The sequence below is a fragment of the Leptonychotes weddellii genome, chromosome 2 (genome assembly GCF_054177405.1).
Source record: "Leptonychotes weddellii isolate Sample4059 chromosome 2, ASM5417740v2, whole genome shotgun sequence".
Classification (NCBI taxonomy): Eukaryota; Metazoa; Chordata; class Mammalia; order Carnivora; family Phocidae; genus Leptonychotes; species Leptonychotes weddellii.
Genome location: NC_138370.1, coordinates 120,788,888 through 120,805,515, shown reverse-complemented (window position 1 = coordinate 120,805,515; position 16,628 = coordinate 120,788,888). Strand labels below are relative to the sequence as shown.

The following is a 16,628-nucleotide window of genomic DNA, read 5'->3' as shown; positions in this document are numbered from 1 at the left end:
TGCCCCTCCCACTCGTGCTCTCTCTCTCAAATAAATAACTCTTTAAAAACAAAAACAAACATGGGGTGCATGTATACCAATGTTTTTATATTTTGGGGGTAAATACCCAGTAGATCAATTACTGGTAGTTCTATTTTTAATTTTTTGAGGAACCTCCATGCTGTTTTCCACAGTGGCTGCCCCAGTTTGCATCCCCATATCTTCACCAACACTTGCTATTATGTTTAATAGTTTTTAAAAATATATATTCTGGATAAGAATCCTTTGTCAGATACATTATGGTGAATAGCATCCTACTCTAATTGTTGATTTTTCACTCTCTTAATTGTGATTTTTGATACCAAGTAGGTCTTTTAATATAGTCCATTTTGTCCAGTTTTTAGATTTTATGGTTAGTGCTTTTTGTGTCCTGTTTAAGAAATCTTTGCCTATTCTAAGGCCACAGAGATGTTCTTCTATGTTTTCTTCTGAAAGCCTTACTGTTTTTACATTTTATATTTAGATATGCAGTCCATTGGAATTTATTTTTGTGTAACTTGTGAGGTAGAGATTCAGCTGTTTTTTGCTGTATGGATATTCTGTTCATCTAACACAATTTTTGGGAAAAAAATCATACTTCCTCCACTGGATTGCATTGTTGCCCTTGTCATAATGTAACTGAACCCAAGTTCATCTGCTAGATGCACAGCAAAGACATCATTGTGACATTGAGCTATGTACCAGGGAAAGGGTTTATTTGAGAGGCAGACAAATAAGGAGACAGGAGAGCAAGCCTCAAATCTGGCTCTCTGGAGGAGCAGGAGGAGGAGAATCTGGAAAATTTAAAGGCAAATGAAAAGGTCTGAGTAAAAGTTGCATCTGGCTTAGCAGTCTGCAACTGAGATTAGTCCCTTAACCTTTTGGTTACTGGTTTCAATAAATCCTAAATTGCATTTCTAGATACATTAAGAAATTTTTATGCCATCCTGATAAAGCAAGATTTGGGGTATTTCTTTGATAGTGTAAAGAAGTCACATTTTATTAGCACCACTTATACGTAAGCTGGCTATAAGCCCTAGAATTATCTATATATTTTGTACAACTTCCCTTTCCAATTTTCTAGCATATCATTCCACTTGGGGACTCAAACACCAAAGTTTATTCCGTTGTAATTTGGTCTCTTTTCTTATATCATCAGCCAGGTCCTACTTATATCTAACTCATCTGCAATATGTATGTGGCATTTCTTCCAATGAAGGTATACAGGTCTTTCCTAGAGCCATGTGATTTGTGAAACATAGCTTGAGTAGCAATTATTTGGGTTGTAATTTAGCAGTTAGCTCTGTTTTTACTAAAAAGTTTTTAAGATTTAAGATAAGATTTTAGTTTCTTGATGTTTTGATCAACTCTATACATTATTTCCCAGTATTATTCCCATCCAGAAATTTCTGTTTTATGTTAAACCTCATTCTGTGGACAGGGATATGTGCCTTGAGATGATATAGCTCTAAAAACAAACCAGAAGAGTCAGTTGGTTGATTGTTTTATAATAGGTTCTTCTGAAAAGGGCATGAACTACCAAAATGTGAGTACATTGTGTTCTTCTATAGGAACATTGTGTCTTTACGGGCCTTCCTAAAATATAAGCTTGACAAGTGGGTTAAGTGTGACAAAATAGACCAACTCACACAGAATTAAACTCACACATAAATTATTTATCTATCATTGGTACTGTCATCTCTTTTGTTTATTCTACTCATTCCATGGGCCAGGAAAGCAAAATGAAGAAGACCCTTGAACTCATACCTTTGGGAAGAAGAGGCACCTTATTAATGAGTAGGTCTTGTGTGTTTGATTGGTTCTGTTTAATCCTGAATCTGAGGCCTAATCTTAGAGTAAGGCAATAACAAAAAGAGTCTTCAGAGGCAACTAGCTGGACACAGAAAGGGGAAATAGCTGTTACTTTGGTTGCAGTTTGAACAAAGCATTTCCATGCCTGAGTTGTTTGGAGAGCAACACAGCTAATAACAGCTATATTATAAAGGAATTGTGTGACATATAATAGATCATCAGTGAATTAACAAATAAGTATTTTTTATACTTACTGAGGTGATAAACTCCCATTGTTTCTTCCACTGTCCACGATCATAAACAACACCAAAGATTATAGATTCAGTCATATGGGTGAGCAAGAATCAATAGCAAAGAAAAATGTTCTACTTTCTCATGTTACTACATATTCCAAACCCACCTTTTTTCTGGCTAGTGACAGTGTATACCTACATAAGATATGAGATTAACAATTTTGAAAAAAAAGTTTTTGAAGTTAGCATTGAGTTTGTGGGCAATGGGCAGTGGCCGTAAGACAGTCATGAAACTCCCCTTGCATTGAAGCAGAAGCAAAGAGGCTGGGTTCAATATAAGCCCAGCTTTCTCTGTTGGCAAAGAAAAATAAAATATTTTTTTTAGACTGGCATTAGAATGTGATTGTGTCTTTAGGAATTCTGTGACTATGTGGGGAATAGCTCGAGTCAGAGAGGTGCTTTAGACCAAAGTAGAGGAAGCCTCAATCAGAATAGCAGCTGCAGACAAGAACCGAGTCAGGGCAGAACTGACTCGCATTAAGCAATGGGCCATTCTTTGTCTTCATGAATCTGTGTTCACACTTAAACTGGTCTCTTTTTCCTCGTAGCACAAAAACATATGGGCTTACGATTACCAAGAAGATTTCAGGCTGAGATTCTCTACAAGGTTTTTGTTGTTGTTGGTTTAAAGGAGAACAAAGCCTCTTTGGCTTCTTGTGATGAAGGTCATGGATCTGGAAGGTTAGTTTAAATTGGATGCAATAGAAACTTTGGATTAGAAGCTATGCTATGAAATATGCTATGTATGCAACAGCTAGCCGTACCCAAGAGGGTAAACATTTATGAAATTTGATACTGGTTTTTATCCCAGAAAATGACCTCACTCCTGGCAGTATAGGTATGTAGTGTCCCAAGTAATCAATCTGAGATAGGCATGACCATATAGTTTTAGAGTCTTTGTAACACAGAAGGTCTACACAAGCAGTAAGATTTAGGTATCACATCCTCCAGTAAGAGAGTGGCTAACAAGTTCATCAATGTCTTGTGTAGAGTTTGCAGTATACAAAATGTTATCTGAATCCCTTTCCAAATGTGGAGAACAAAAAAAATCTTTCATTACAGCCTCAAGGAATTTGGGTCAATGTGAATTGCAGATCTGTATGACTCTGGTTGTACTGGGAAAGAAAACAAGTTACAACAAAGATCCACTGCTGTAAAATATTCGGTAGTATGTAGGAAGCAGGATAGCAAGGGGATTTGCAGATGATTTTTATTATATAAAAGAAAAGTAAATTGAACATAATTTAGCAATCAGTTTGCAGCTTTGAATTTCTCTCTTATGCCTTGGGAAGTGGGTTGGTCATTGTCTGTTTACTAATATTCATTTTTGACCCTTCACCCACAAAATGTTTTTCAGACTTAACTTGCCAAGTGGCTTTTAGATAAATTTGGTATATGCAAGGCCTGGTGTTGAAGTGGAGACGGGAGAGAAGAAGGATGAGAGAAACCAGGATATTTCTCCTCTACTAGCTTATCGTTGGGTGGCATCTTCCTGCAATGGCTGGTGTCCTCTGTGGTTTTTTATTCTCCTCACTAGACAGCCTTTGCTGAGTTCTAGTGTTCCCCACCAGTCATGGTGTCCAGTCTCTGATAATAAGATTTTTCCCCTTTGTCCTTCAAGTGCCAGAAGTGGTAGTACCTTCTTGCAATTGCTTCACCATCCCCTACTGGCTTCTCAGCAATTCCATCACTCATTACTTATGTATTAAATTTCCTCAATTTAACTTACCGATAGTAATTGCCTGGCTGTTCCCTGACTGAGAGGAATGATAGTAATTGAGTGTATATATATATATATATTTTTTTTTTTTTAAAGATTTTATTTATTTATTTGACAGAGAGAGACACAGCGAGAGACACAAGCAGGGGGAGCGGGAGAGGGAGAAGCAGGCTTCCTGCAGAGGAGGGAGCCAGATGCGGGGCTCGATCCCAGAACCCTGGGATCATGACCTGAGCCAAAGGCAGACACTTAACGACTGAGCCACCCAGGCGCCCCTGACTATATTTTTAATGTAAATTTAAATTGTATATGATTTTCCCAGACTGACATATAGAACGTAAATACTCCAGCCGCTAAGGAATGATAATAAGGCAAAATATTTAGAGACAGTCGTGGATTCACTGTTTTCAGAAGGGAAGGGAGAACCTCTTTAAATTTACAGACTCACTACTAGCATAAGGCACCAGAAACCTGTTGCATCAGCTCCATACTCTTTCCGCGTAAGTGTCTTAGTTGGTACTTGGTGCCAGTGAGAATTCGGGCACCGCAAGGCCTTTGGAGATTGCCAGAAGTCCCTTGTAATTAGTATTGTGTCCACAGCAGTTTGGATGAAGGCTCATAAACATTATTGCGTGGAAATAGATGAGGGAGTGAAGAGTGAGAAGAGAGAAGGAGTGATGAGCAGGGACAAGCTGATGCATCTGAAGAGAAGAGGTGGCTTTAGGAAATCAGGCTGGGCATTGTGAGAAGAAACTTCACTTCTATTCCTGTTCAGTCATTTATTTAGCTGTGATGTTGGGCAGGCCACTTCACTTTTCTGAGCTTTCTCTTTTCTCCTCTACAGGATGGAAATCTATATATCAACCCTGCTACTTTGTTTTGAGAATGCAGTGGGATAATGTATATTAGAGCTTCATGCAAAGATTATTATTATTATCAAATGTATTTTTTCTATGGAAGAAGTTAACTTGAAACCCTGAAGGGGCTGACTGGTAGGTATAGTTGATAAGAAAAACTGGGGGCAAAGGCAATACAGCAGGTGCAGAATAGCAGAAATCATGAATGGGTTCCAAAATAATTAGATTAAGAAAAGTAGTCCTGGGGTGCTTAGGTGGCTCAGTCAGTTAAGCGTCTGACTTTGCCTCAGGTCATGATCTTGGGATCCTGGGATCCTTCCCTGAGTTGGGCTCCCTGCTCAGTGGGGAGTCTGCTTGTCACTCTCCTCCACCCCCCTCCCCCGCTCATTCTCTCTCTCAAATAAATAAATAAAATCTTTTAAAAAATAAAAAGATAAAAGTAGTTCTGGAATGACAAAAAGGCAAGAGAATAATAGTCTTTTGAAATAGTATCCCTTTGAAAGGATACAAGAAGAGAAAACGGATTTATCTCACATTTTTTCATTAAATCTTGTAAGTTTTTCCATTGCTAATTATACAACCAGCCTTTTATTCCATGATCCCTTTGGAGCATTGGATGCAACCAAATGCTCTCATCTATATTTTGAAGTAGGAAGTAGAGTGATTAAGTATGAGAAATGAGACCACTTGAGAAATTAGTCATAGATTTTAGAGAGAATTTAGGATGCCAAACTCCTACATAAATTGCTTTTGCTTTCCTGGTGTACAACTGGTTGCCAACATTTATAAATGTTGTTCCTTTATAATCTCCATGCTGCAAGGTCCTGTCCCCCTTGAAAATAGTTGACTTAATTATTATTATTCTGGGAACGTATGCCAAAATCCAGCTGTTTAAAGTGAATTCTTTCTCAAACTCAGGGAGCTAATAAACCTTCTCAGTGATGGTATATGGGAAAAATTCAGTTTTATTTTTCTAGTGTTTCTTTCAAGAAGAAATTTTGTTTAACTACCATGTCAAATATAGTGTTATTGTTCAGTTGAACGACATATCTTGAATCTTCTCTGGTTCTAAAACTCTGTGACTGTTAGTATAGCGCAGATGAATTTTATTGTTGGAGTGAGCTCCTGGGAGTCAAAGAGGACAGGGATGATGAGGTGTCATAATACTTAAATATTAAGTTGGAATTCACTAAATGAAAATCATTTCCTCTAACCTAACAGCAAATGATTATTAAAACTTTTTTATGCTAAAAGGGGAAAATTGGTGGATTCTCTTTTCCTTATTGTTAGTGATTATTTTTTATAGTAAATCAATCATTCGCTCTTTTTTAAGCCACAGCAATAACATGTATGTACAGTACCACCCTGTTTATTCCCATTCCTATTGTTCCAGGCTAGAATTAGTTTGCAAAGTAGAATGTGTTAAAAGTGCCCAGTAGTTTAGAGATACACAGTGATCCTTGCTAGCTGGTTGTAAGAATTAAGCTTTGTGAAATCTGAATTAACATCACTTTGTTATAAGTGATGAGAGTTCAAGAAACATTCGGTACATCTAAACAAAGTCTTATTGCAAGGGTGTTCCTGACACACATCTAGGTCAGATAACATACTTACCCACAGTGGTCATCAGATTCAAAACTACTATTAAGGAAGTAGAATTCGATTTGGAAACTTAGTGTAAAAACAGAGAACTAGGAGCGCCTGGGTGGCGTTAAGTGTCTGCCTTCGGCTTAGGTCATGATCCTGGAGTTCTGGGATCGAGCCCCCTATCAGTCTCCCTGTTCAGCAGGGAGTCTGCTTCTCCTTCTCCCTCTATCCCTCCCCCCACTCCTGCTCTCTCCCTCACTCTCTCTCTCGCTCACTCGCTCACTCTCTCTCTCTCTCAAATAAATAAATAAAATCTTTAAAAAAAATAAAAAATAAAAGCAGAGAACTGGCTGGCCTTTCAAGATTTCATCAGGAAGATTCACGAGCTCAAGTGTCATGGAGTTTCTCAGGGCACTTCCTAAGATAATTCCCCTCATTCACCATTCAAGATGTATAAGCAGAACAGTTCAATATTGTGAACATAGGTTGTGTGTTTCAACTGAATAAATAATTCATCCACAGTCATGTTGCCAGTTAAACACTGGTTTATGATTCACACTCTAATTAATCCAAAAAATGTGAAGCATATTTTAAAATTTTTCTCTCCCTGTTTTCAGCCTCTGTGCCTTTCTCTTTCTCTTTTTCTCTCTCCCCGTTATTAGTGCTTGGGTTTTCTCTTGGCTTCACTTTCCCAACACAGCACAGATTGAACATGCAAAGCATACAACACAGAAGAAGAAAGATGACACCTGGGTCACCAGTCTCCTGGCTCACTTTGCTAATCTGCCTCAACTGCCATCAATAATTAGGGTGAAGGGATGACTACTACCGGGGCTGCTACTACTGTTACCGTATTTCAATGCACTTGGAGAGCCATACATAATTTTTTTCCACTTGATGAACTTATTACTCGATTTCTAATCTAGGAAGACAAGAAATTAACTTTCTAGAGTTTGGGGACTTTTTTTGGTAACAGGATTATATACTCTTAATGGTAAATCTTCCATATATCAAAGACCATTTATAACATATATGCAGAATTTTAAAAATAATAAACCCCTACACACTCACCACTGAGCCTCAGAAGGAGGCTAGCGACAATATCTTTGAAGCCACTTTTATAACCCTCTCAAATATCTTCCTCCACCAAAGGTAATCTCAGTCTTGACATTGTATATTAACTATTTCTCATTGATACGTGTCTCTAAATGCTGTATCATTTAATTTTTCCTGTTTTAATAATTATATAAATTGAGTCATAGTGTGTATACTTTTATGATTTGCATGGTTTTGCCCAATAGGTTTTTGAGATCCATTCATGTTGGTATAGTTTATTTAAGAATTTTATCAGGGTTTAGCCCATTTTATGACTATAATGAAATAATTCATTAATTCATTTGCCACTCATAGACAGGTGGGTTATTCTTGGCTTCATTTTGTTTTGTTTTTTGTTTTCTGTTTTTTGTTTTGCCATTACAAATTGTTGTTTTTCTATTGCTGCATAACAACTTACCACAAACTTAGAGGCTTAAAACATCACAAATTAGTTATTTTATAGTTTTGTGGGTCAGGAGTCTGGGCACAGCATGGCTTTCTTTACTGAGGATCTCATAAGGCCAAAATAAAGATGTTGGTCAGAGTCTCTTCAGAGGCTCAGGGCCCTCTTCCAAGCCGTTGGTGGAATTTAGTTTTTTGTAGTGTTAGACTGAGGTCTCTACTTTCTTCCTGCCTGCCAACTGCCGACTTTCTCAGTTTCAGGGGCCACTGACCTTTCCCTGGAATATGAACTATTCAGCAACATGGCAGTTTGCTTATTCAAAGCCAGCAAAAGAAATATGTTTAGCTTTGAATGTCTTCTTCTTTTCATGGTCCCCTGATTAGGTCAGGCCCACCAAGAGTGGTATTTCTTTTGATTAACTCAAAGTCAGCTAATCACAGATCTTAATTACTTCCACAAAATCTTTTCTGCCACAGAATCTAAAATAATCATGGAGGTGATATCTCATCAGGTTCACAAGTCCTGCTCACACTCAAGGTGAGGGCATTTTACAGGGTATATATACTAGAGGGTAGAAATCTTAGGGGCCATTTTAGAATTCTGCTTACCACATTAACATTTCTATAAATAAATATTTTGGGATATGTCTTTTGTTTATTTTTTTTTTGCAATTTCAGGAATTCTTTTTATATTTTCCAACTCAGTAGTGTTTGGCTGAATTTTTTCAAATGGTTGTACCATTCATACCACCATTAAGATAAAAGAATTTCTCTTGTATACATCCTCACCATAACTAGAATTTGTATTTCAATTAATTTTTATAATTTCTTTTTTTTTTTTAAACAGTGAGAGAAGAAACACAAGCAGGGGGAGTGGGAGAGGGAGAAGCAGGCCTCCCGCTGAGCAGGGAGCCTGATGCGGAACTCGATCCCGGGATTCCAGGATCATGACCTGAGCCACCCAGGTGCCCCAATTTCTTTTTTTTTTTTTTTTTAATTTTTTTTTAAAGATTTTATTTATCTTTTAGAGAGCGAGCGAGAGAGAAACAGCATGAGAGGGGAGAGGGACAGAGGGAGAAGCAGGCTCCCCGCTGAGCCGGGAGCCCAATGTGGGACTCAATCCCAGGACCCTGGGATCACGACCTGAGCCGAAGGCAGACGCTTAACCATCTGAGCCACCCAGGCACCCCGGTGCCCCAATTTCTATAATTTCTTCATTGAAGTTTTATTCATTGTTTATTAGACTTATTCCTAGATTTTTTACTTTTTATTGGTATTGTAAGTTTTAAATTTACTAAATATTTCTGAAAACTTTTGTATATTAATCTTACATTTGGTGAACTCACTAAATTATCTTATTATTTTTAGTAATTTATTTGTAGGTTTTTGTTTTTCTTTCTTTTTTTTTCTTTTTGGATTTTCTATGTGGAAAAATGCATCATTTAATTAATAATGACAACTTTTCCCCCTTTTCTACTCTTATATTTGATATTGCCTTTTTATGTCTTACTGAGCTTGCTAGGTCCTTCAGTACAATATTGAGTAGAAGTAGTAATAAGCATTATCTTTAACCACTTTCTGACTTCAGGGGTGAAGGTTTTAATGTTTAGCTGTTGAATATAGAGCTTACTATATGTTCTGAGCAGATATCCTTTATCAGGTTCTTGTCCCTGGCTTCACAAATTGATGTAAAATTTCAAAGAAATTTTAACGAAACCTCACTAGGGACTTTGAGAAACTTTACAAGATGATTTTTAAATGTATATGAAAAAAAATGTATATCAAAGAGCAAAGGGCTTATAATAACCAAGATACCACTGAAGAAAAAGAAAAATATGTGGGGACATGATCTACCAGATGTCAAAACTTGCTGTCAATGATAAAGATGGTCTTTTCATAATGATAAAAGATTCAACAGGACAGAACAATTTGAAAGATTTTTGACTTAGTAAGAGAGCTTCAAAATACATGAAGTAAAAACTGATAGAACTGAAATAGACAAATCTTAAATTATAGCCAGAAATTTCAATATTTTGCTCTCAATAACTGATAGAACAAGCAGACAGCAGATCAGTAAGTATACAGAACACTTAAACAATGCTATCAACTAATTTTACCTAGTTGAATTTATAGAACAGCAGAAGCTACAGTGCACATGACAAAGTTACCAATATAGAACATATTCTGGGCCATAAAACAAGTTAATAAATTTAAAAGGATTTAAATCATACAATGTATGTGCTCTGACCATAATGGAATTAAATTAGAAATGAGTAACAGAAGATAATAGAAAATACCCAAGTACTTGGAGACTATGCAGTGTATTTCTAAATATCCTGGAGGGTCAAAGAAGAAATCACAAAGGCAATTAGATAGTATTTTGAACTGAATATGGTAAAACTTAAAAAAATAGACATGTCAATGATATTTGTCATGTTAACATTGTTAAATTGGGTGGTGGGTTCATAGGTGTTTTCTTTGTTATTCTGCTTTATAGCTTTCATGTATATTATATGTATACTTCAGTTCATATCAAAAATATACAGTTAAAAGAAAATGGAAATCTGTCTAAAATAAACACATGGAAAATACTGCCTTAAGAAGGACCATGTAGGCATAATTCAAAGTGGATTTGGGCTAGATATATTCTGATAGATTTCAGGCTTTAAATAAAATGGGACATTAAATCTTAGACTACAATACATGAAATCACTTGGTTAATTGTTGCTGTTTTTACTTCTAAGAACATTTGACCTTGAATAACACTTAAGAACATACCACATCCCATGCTTGTTGCAAGTTCAGGTTCTCTGTAGTCTTTGTCAGAGAGTAGAAATGAACATATGTGCTCCATGCAGTTGCTTGTATCATTAGGCATAAAAAAAAATCCACAGCATCTGCAATTTCTTGTTTTAATTGGATCGTGAAGCGATAGCTACAGCTGAGCCATTTATTGCATCTGTAAACCAGAGCCAATAGAGGGAAGATGTTTGTCCTGACGTTACTTTTGAAAGGTGAATATAGTGGCAACAGCATAGATGGGACGACTCAGAGTGAGCAACTTAGACTGACCTCTGGTGTAATAGAAACAACTGAACAGAGGCAGCATGGTCATCATCTAGGAGCAAGGGCCTGGGGACGGGCGATAGAAATGTACTTGTGACATAAAAGCAGGAAAGACCCAGATTTTACTAGAGGTACCAACCAAAGGATAAAAATCAGTAAAATGTCAACTTCTAATTCAGTTTTTATCTTAATAAAATGAGTAAATACTTTCATTCTTTTTTGAAGATTTTATTTATTTATTTGAGAGAGAGAGCGCGCGCAAGTGTGCGCATGCACGTGCACACACGTGGGGCGGGGAGGGGGGAGCGGCAGAGGGAGAGAAAAAGAGATAATCCCAAGGAGACTCCTTGCTAAGCATGGAGCCTGATGTGGGTCTCAATCCCACTAGCCTGAAATCATGACCGGAGCCAAAATCAAGAGTTGGAGGCTTAACCAACTGAGCCATCCAGGTGCTCCAAGTCATATTTTAATTTAATATGAAATATTTTTTTGGAATTGTGGGTGTGTGTGCAGAAAATTTTCCTGAGATATGCTCCTTAATACAATCACAAATTCAATCAATGTTAACTTATTTGATGTTTCTCTGAAATTAATAGTTACGTGTTTTTTATTATTGATAATTTAAAATTTGTATTAGGTAAAAAAATATATATAGTCTTCACATAGCTATAATTTCCCCTGGCGACCATGTACCATGACAAAATGTTGGTGGCTGAAAATTATTATGTGTATTTTCCTAGTTTTTTAAGATTAAACTGTAAATAATCCTTCCTTCCTTCCCAATATTGACAAACTTGTTTTTTAGATTCTAAACTTGCTTCTTAAAAAAGATCACATCATAAAGATTGCACAGAATGTTTTTACTATTGGCTATAAAATGTATCTTTAAAAACTTCTAATATTGACTGTAGCTCAGAAAAATGACATTTTCATAATATTAAAATGGGACCAGAAAAGCATGTCACATTTATAAAACTATTTGTTCCTGCGAAACTAGGAGTAGAAGGCTTTAGAAGAGGGTTGGCTTGAAGCACTTCATTATTTTGAATGCCCGATTAATGTTCATGGTTTTTCCTTGCTCTCTTATGTGGGGGTTGGTCTGAAACGCAGTATATTATACAATGGTTTTGTCATGTATCAGTGATGATATTAACAGTCTAATGCTAAACAGGTTCTGAGGAAATGAAGAGGGAAAAAAATGACTTACTATATTTACCCTGAAACAAGATTCAATCTGCCAGCGTATTTAATGCTATATTTTTCATTATCTCACAAGCATATGTTGAAAGCGCTACAGATGATGAAGTTAGCTGCTGGGCAGAGTTATCATCAATGCTTTCCATCTTTATTTTAATAAGAAGAGCGAGCAAATTGTTTGTGACCTTTGTCAAGGGCTTCCTGGAAGACAAGAAACCTAACCACAAAATCACTAGCCTGGAGCCCTACTGAATATTCAAAACCACCTTTCCTAGAATAAAATGTCTTATAACACAGCAGTTGTTTCTGATAGAGCCTTATCTTGAACAAAAGGTCCAGAAGCTAAGGGTAAAATATTTTTTTTCTTTAAAAATATTATACTTGTGGAATTTTTAGTGGTCATGTTGGGTCTGTAGGGAAAACATATTTCCTTAAGCTCAATGCATCCTTAAAAATAATAATGCCTGCTACCACTTAGGACACTGGAATCTAAGTTAACCTTGACACATTTGTAAAACCAAGCCTCCTGGGTTATGTGAAATCACCATATCTAAATAGCAATAGTAGTGTCTCTTGAGTGCTTACCACTGTTGCTGTGCTAAGATCTTTACTTGGTTATCTCATATAATCCTGACTCTAGAGATAAATCCTGTGATTATCTCTCCTGTGATTATCTCCAATCAGTGTTGGAGCTCTCATGGTGAGCCATGGACCGAGGGCATCTGGTTCTGGGCCCCTAGTTACTGTTCTGTATTGAAGTGATCTGAACGTCCCAACTTGCTATCTTTTGGAATGATCCCAGTTATTATATAAACGATGTACCTATTTTTTTCTGTCAGTCAAAAGGATAAGAGAATGTGAGAAGTGTTTGGTTTCTGTGGCACACTCTCAATTATCCTACTAAATTACCAGAACAATGGATAGTCTGTGTTTCCCTGTAGGAAGATTGCATTTCCATTCTAGAGTTACCCTAACCTATCTCTATTTCAAAAATATTTTAAACACATTTTTTGGTCTTATCTGGAGAGCACTATATTTAAATGACATTCACTTCATTGTTATGGGCTGTTTCCCCACAAAATTTATATGTTAACACCCTAATGTGATGGTATTTGGAGGTGGGGCCTTGGGGAGATAATTAAGTTTAGATGAGGTCTTGAGGGTGGATTCCTCATGATGGGATTAGTGTCCTTATAAGAAGAGACCAGAGGCCCTCCCTCTCTGAGGACACAGAGAGAAGAAGGAAGCTGCCTGGAAACCAGAAAAATGACTCTCATGAGATGCTGAACTTGTCAGGATCTTGATCTTGGACTTAGACCCCAGGACTGTGAGAGAGAAGTGTTTCTTATTTGAGCCATTCATTTCATGGTATTCTGTTACAGCATCCCAAACTGAATAAGACAGATGTCATTAAGAAAGCCTAAGCTAATATAAGCAGGTGCTTACAAGCTAAAGTTCCTCATTCCTAAGTGGAAAATGGCCAACACTCCTTGACCTGTAACCCCAGGTATAAAATGGTTCAATCTAAGGGGCACCTGGGTGGCTCAGTCAGTTAAGCATCTGCGTTCAGCTCAGGTTCATGATCCTGGGGTCCTGGGATCGAGCCCGCATCGTGATCCCTGCTCAGTGGAGAGCCTGCTTCTCCCTCTGCCTGCTGCTCCCCCTGCTTGTGCTCTCTCTCTGTCAAATAAGATCTTTAAAATAAACAAATAAATAAACATACAAATAGAATGGTTCAATCTACAATAAAAGAGAAAATAAATATTACCCCTACCCTGTGCCTGTCAGTTATGGGAAGATTACTGAAAACAGTACATGTGAACTTCTGATCTTTTGTTGTTCATTTCCTAAATTTTATTTTCCTACAGTTTTCTCTTAACAGTAGTATATATTTTTAAAACTCTCCTGTAGTTACTTATGTATGTACAAATAGAATTGGTTTGAGAAAAATCACTTTCCCATTTTAAAGCCCTACTTTATTCACATGTGATTTTAAAATCTTGACTAGAAACAAATATTTAACAGTGACAATGCATTGAAATCATCTTTTCTTGGACAAATGCTACATAAAGTGTGGTTAGGCAACTGGTGACAGTATCTAAACAATCTAGTCCATCATGCACTAGGGAGCCAGCCTCTGAATGGAAATCATCACATTGCTTCCTTTATTGAGAATGTCTTGTAGTGAAAAAAACAAAAAAAATGTAGCTGAATCGAAAACTGTGCTTCTGATAAGGTTGATTTATATTCTCCGACTTGTACTTTGAGTAAGACTGCATTGGACCACTTTCAAGCTAGACTTCACAATTGAAAACTCTTTTCCTTACTGGATTGTCTTTGCTAAAACATGTATCTCTTGCCTTTTATTAAGATCATTTAGTCTCTATATTTCTCAAAATCTCGATAAGAACATGAAGCATACCTTAGCAGTAGTTCTCAGTGTCTTCATTGTTTTCATTAAGTATTAGCTAATGGTTCTAATATTTCTGAATTAGTAAAAACATTATCAATTGTTGAAATTTTAGGATGAAGAACTCTGGACCAGAAGTCCTAATACAAGGCTTGGTTTCTTCTTTCACTGAATAGACATATATTGTTCACTCAATTTCCTCATAAATTGATTTCTTACAAACAAACAAACAAAAAAAAAACAAAGAAAATAGTTTTTGATTTAAGAAATAAATTATATCAATTTTCTTTTTAAAATATTCACATAAACTACCATTTTAAATTCAATAAACACTTCCATATCACCATTTTCTAGAAATCCCACTCTCATTATTAAATAGAGATATTTCAATAGCTATATTACGAACCAATGTCTTGAGTTTGCCCAAATTAAATGACTAAAGCCCCTGACACTGAATTTCAATCATATAATTTTATGTGCATGCATCTGTTAGTTGAAGAATTGAATATACACTGTCAAAAATTTTTAAACTGAAAGCTGTTTTGTAACATATTTTAAATGGAAAAATGGAATACAGTGTTATTCTCTTAGCTTGTTTCATTCTTGTTTGTTTTTTTTTTTAGCTTCAGCAAAGAATTCCTGTCACAACATTAAAGAAATATGGACAATCTTCAGTGATGAAATTGATAATGAACAAAAATGAAAATAAAACCATGGTTAATCATAAAAGACATAGGAAGAAGAACAAATTAGGGTTTGGAAGCGAGGAAAATCTATTAAGTAGTCACTTATGTAAGAGTTATATAGTTGGCACAATGTTGTGGAGTCCACCTTGACAGTCCTTCAGGCAATGACATACAAATGACTAACCTCTCCCAGCCCCCCAACCCTGAGCCCAGCACAGGTCCTCTCTACAGGATTAGCCCTGAATGAATGTGGCTTTACCTAATTTGAACATGACACTTCCTTTCAGCTCTTAAGTTTCTCGCATCAATTTGTACTGATTAATTTTGGGGTTTGATCTGGCCTAGTGTTTTAGGGACTACACATGGATCTTTCTCAGTGACTTCACTCCTAGAAACACATTCATAGAAGAACAGGAAAAAGAGCTATCTTGATGCAAACTGGCTTTCAAGGTGGAATGCCCGCCAGATTTGTCTTAGGCTAAAGGTCAGGACTCGAACTGGTGTGGTAGAAAGTCTTACCACTGTTTTATCAGTTAATGCTGATTGACTTAATACTGTAGTGACTGCTACAAGAAGTTAAAGGAAAACACACGTCTTGAGAATAATAGTATTGATATCCTTTAGACTTCCGTAAAGAAATTTTAAAAGAAGAAATATTACCTAAAAGTAGCTCTACTTATGTCTTCTTATGTGCTCATAGACTTGGCTAACTCTGTCTTTTGCTATTGGGGTAGTAGTCTGTTTACACTAAAATGGAAACCATTATTAAAGGAGTAAATGTGATAATTGACTTTCTCTGCTTGACTTATCTCACTTAGCATAATCTCCTCCAGTTCCATCCACATTGATGTAAAAGTTGGGTATTCATCCTTTCTGATGGCTGAGTACTATTCCATTGTATATATGGACCATATGTTCTTTATCCATTCATCTGTTAAAGGGCATCTCGGCTCTTTCCACAGTTTGGCTCTTGCAGACATTGCTGCTGTGAACATTGGGGTGCATGTGGCCCTTCTTTTCACTACATCTGTATATTTGGGGTAAATGTCCAGTAGTGCAATTGCTGTGTCATAGGGTAGCTCTATTTTTAAATTTTTGAGGACCCTCCACACTGTTTTCCAAAGTGGCTGTACCGACTTGCATTCCCACCAAGAGTGTAAGAGGGTCCCCTTTCTCCACAACCTCTCCAACATTTGTTGTTTCTTTCCCTGTCCATTTTGGCCATTCTAACTTGTGTAAGGTGGTATCTCAATGTGGTTTTGATTTGGATTTCCCTGATGGCTAATGATGATGAACAATTTTTTCATGTGTCTGTTAGCCATTTGTATGTCTTCTTTGGAGAAGTGTCTTTTCATATCTTCTGCCCACTTTTTGACTTGATTATTTGTTTTTTGGGTGTTGAGTGTGAGAAGTTCTTTATAGATCTTGGATACCAGCCCTTTATCTGTAGTGTCATTTGCAAATATCTTCTCCCATTCTGTCAGT

At 36.6% G+C, this 16,628-nt stretch overlaps 1 long non-coding RNA gene across 1 annotated transcript in view; it reads left to right on the top strand.

Moving 5' to 3' along the window:
• The first annotated feature begins 8,681 nt into the window (after positions 1-8,681).
• LOC145720346 (uncharacterized) overlaps positions 8,682-16,628 on the top strand; it is a 19,875-nt gene continuing 11,928 nt past the window's right edge. The window contains exon 1 of the long non-coding RNA XR_014143263.1: positions 8,682-8,749. This is a non-coding gene — a long non-coding RNA (uncharacterized LOC145720346). The remainder of the gene's footprint in view (positions 8,750-16,628) is intronic.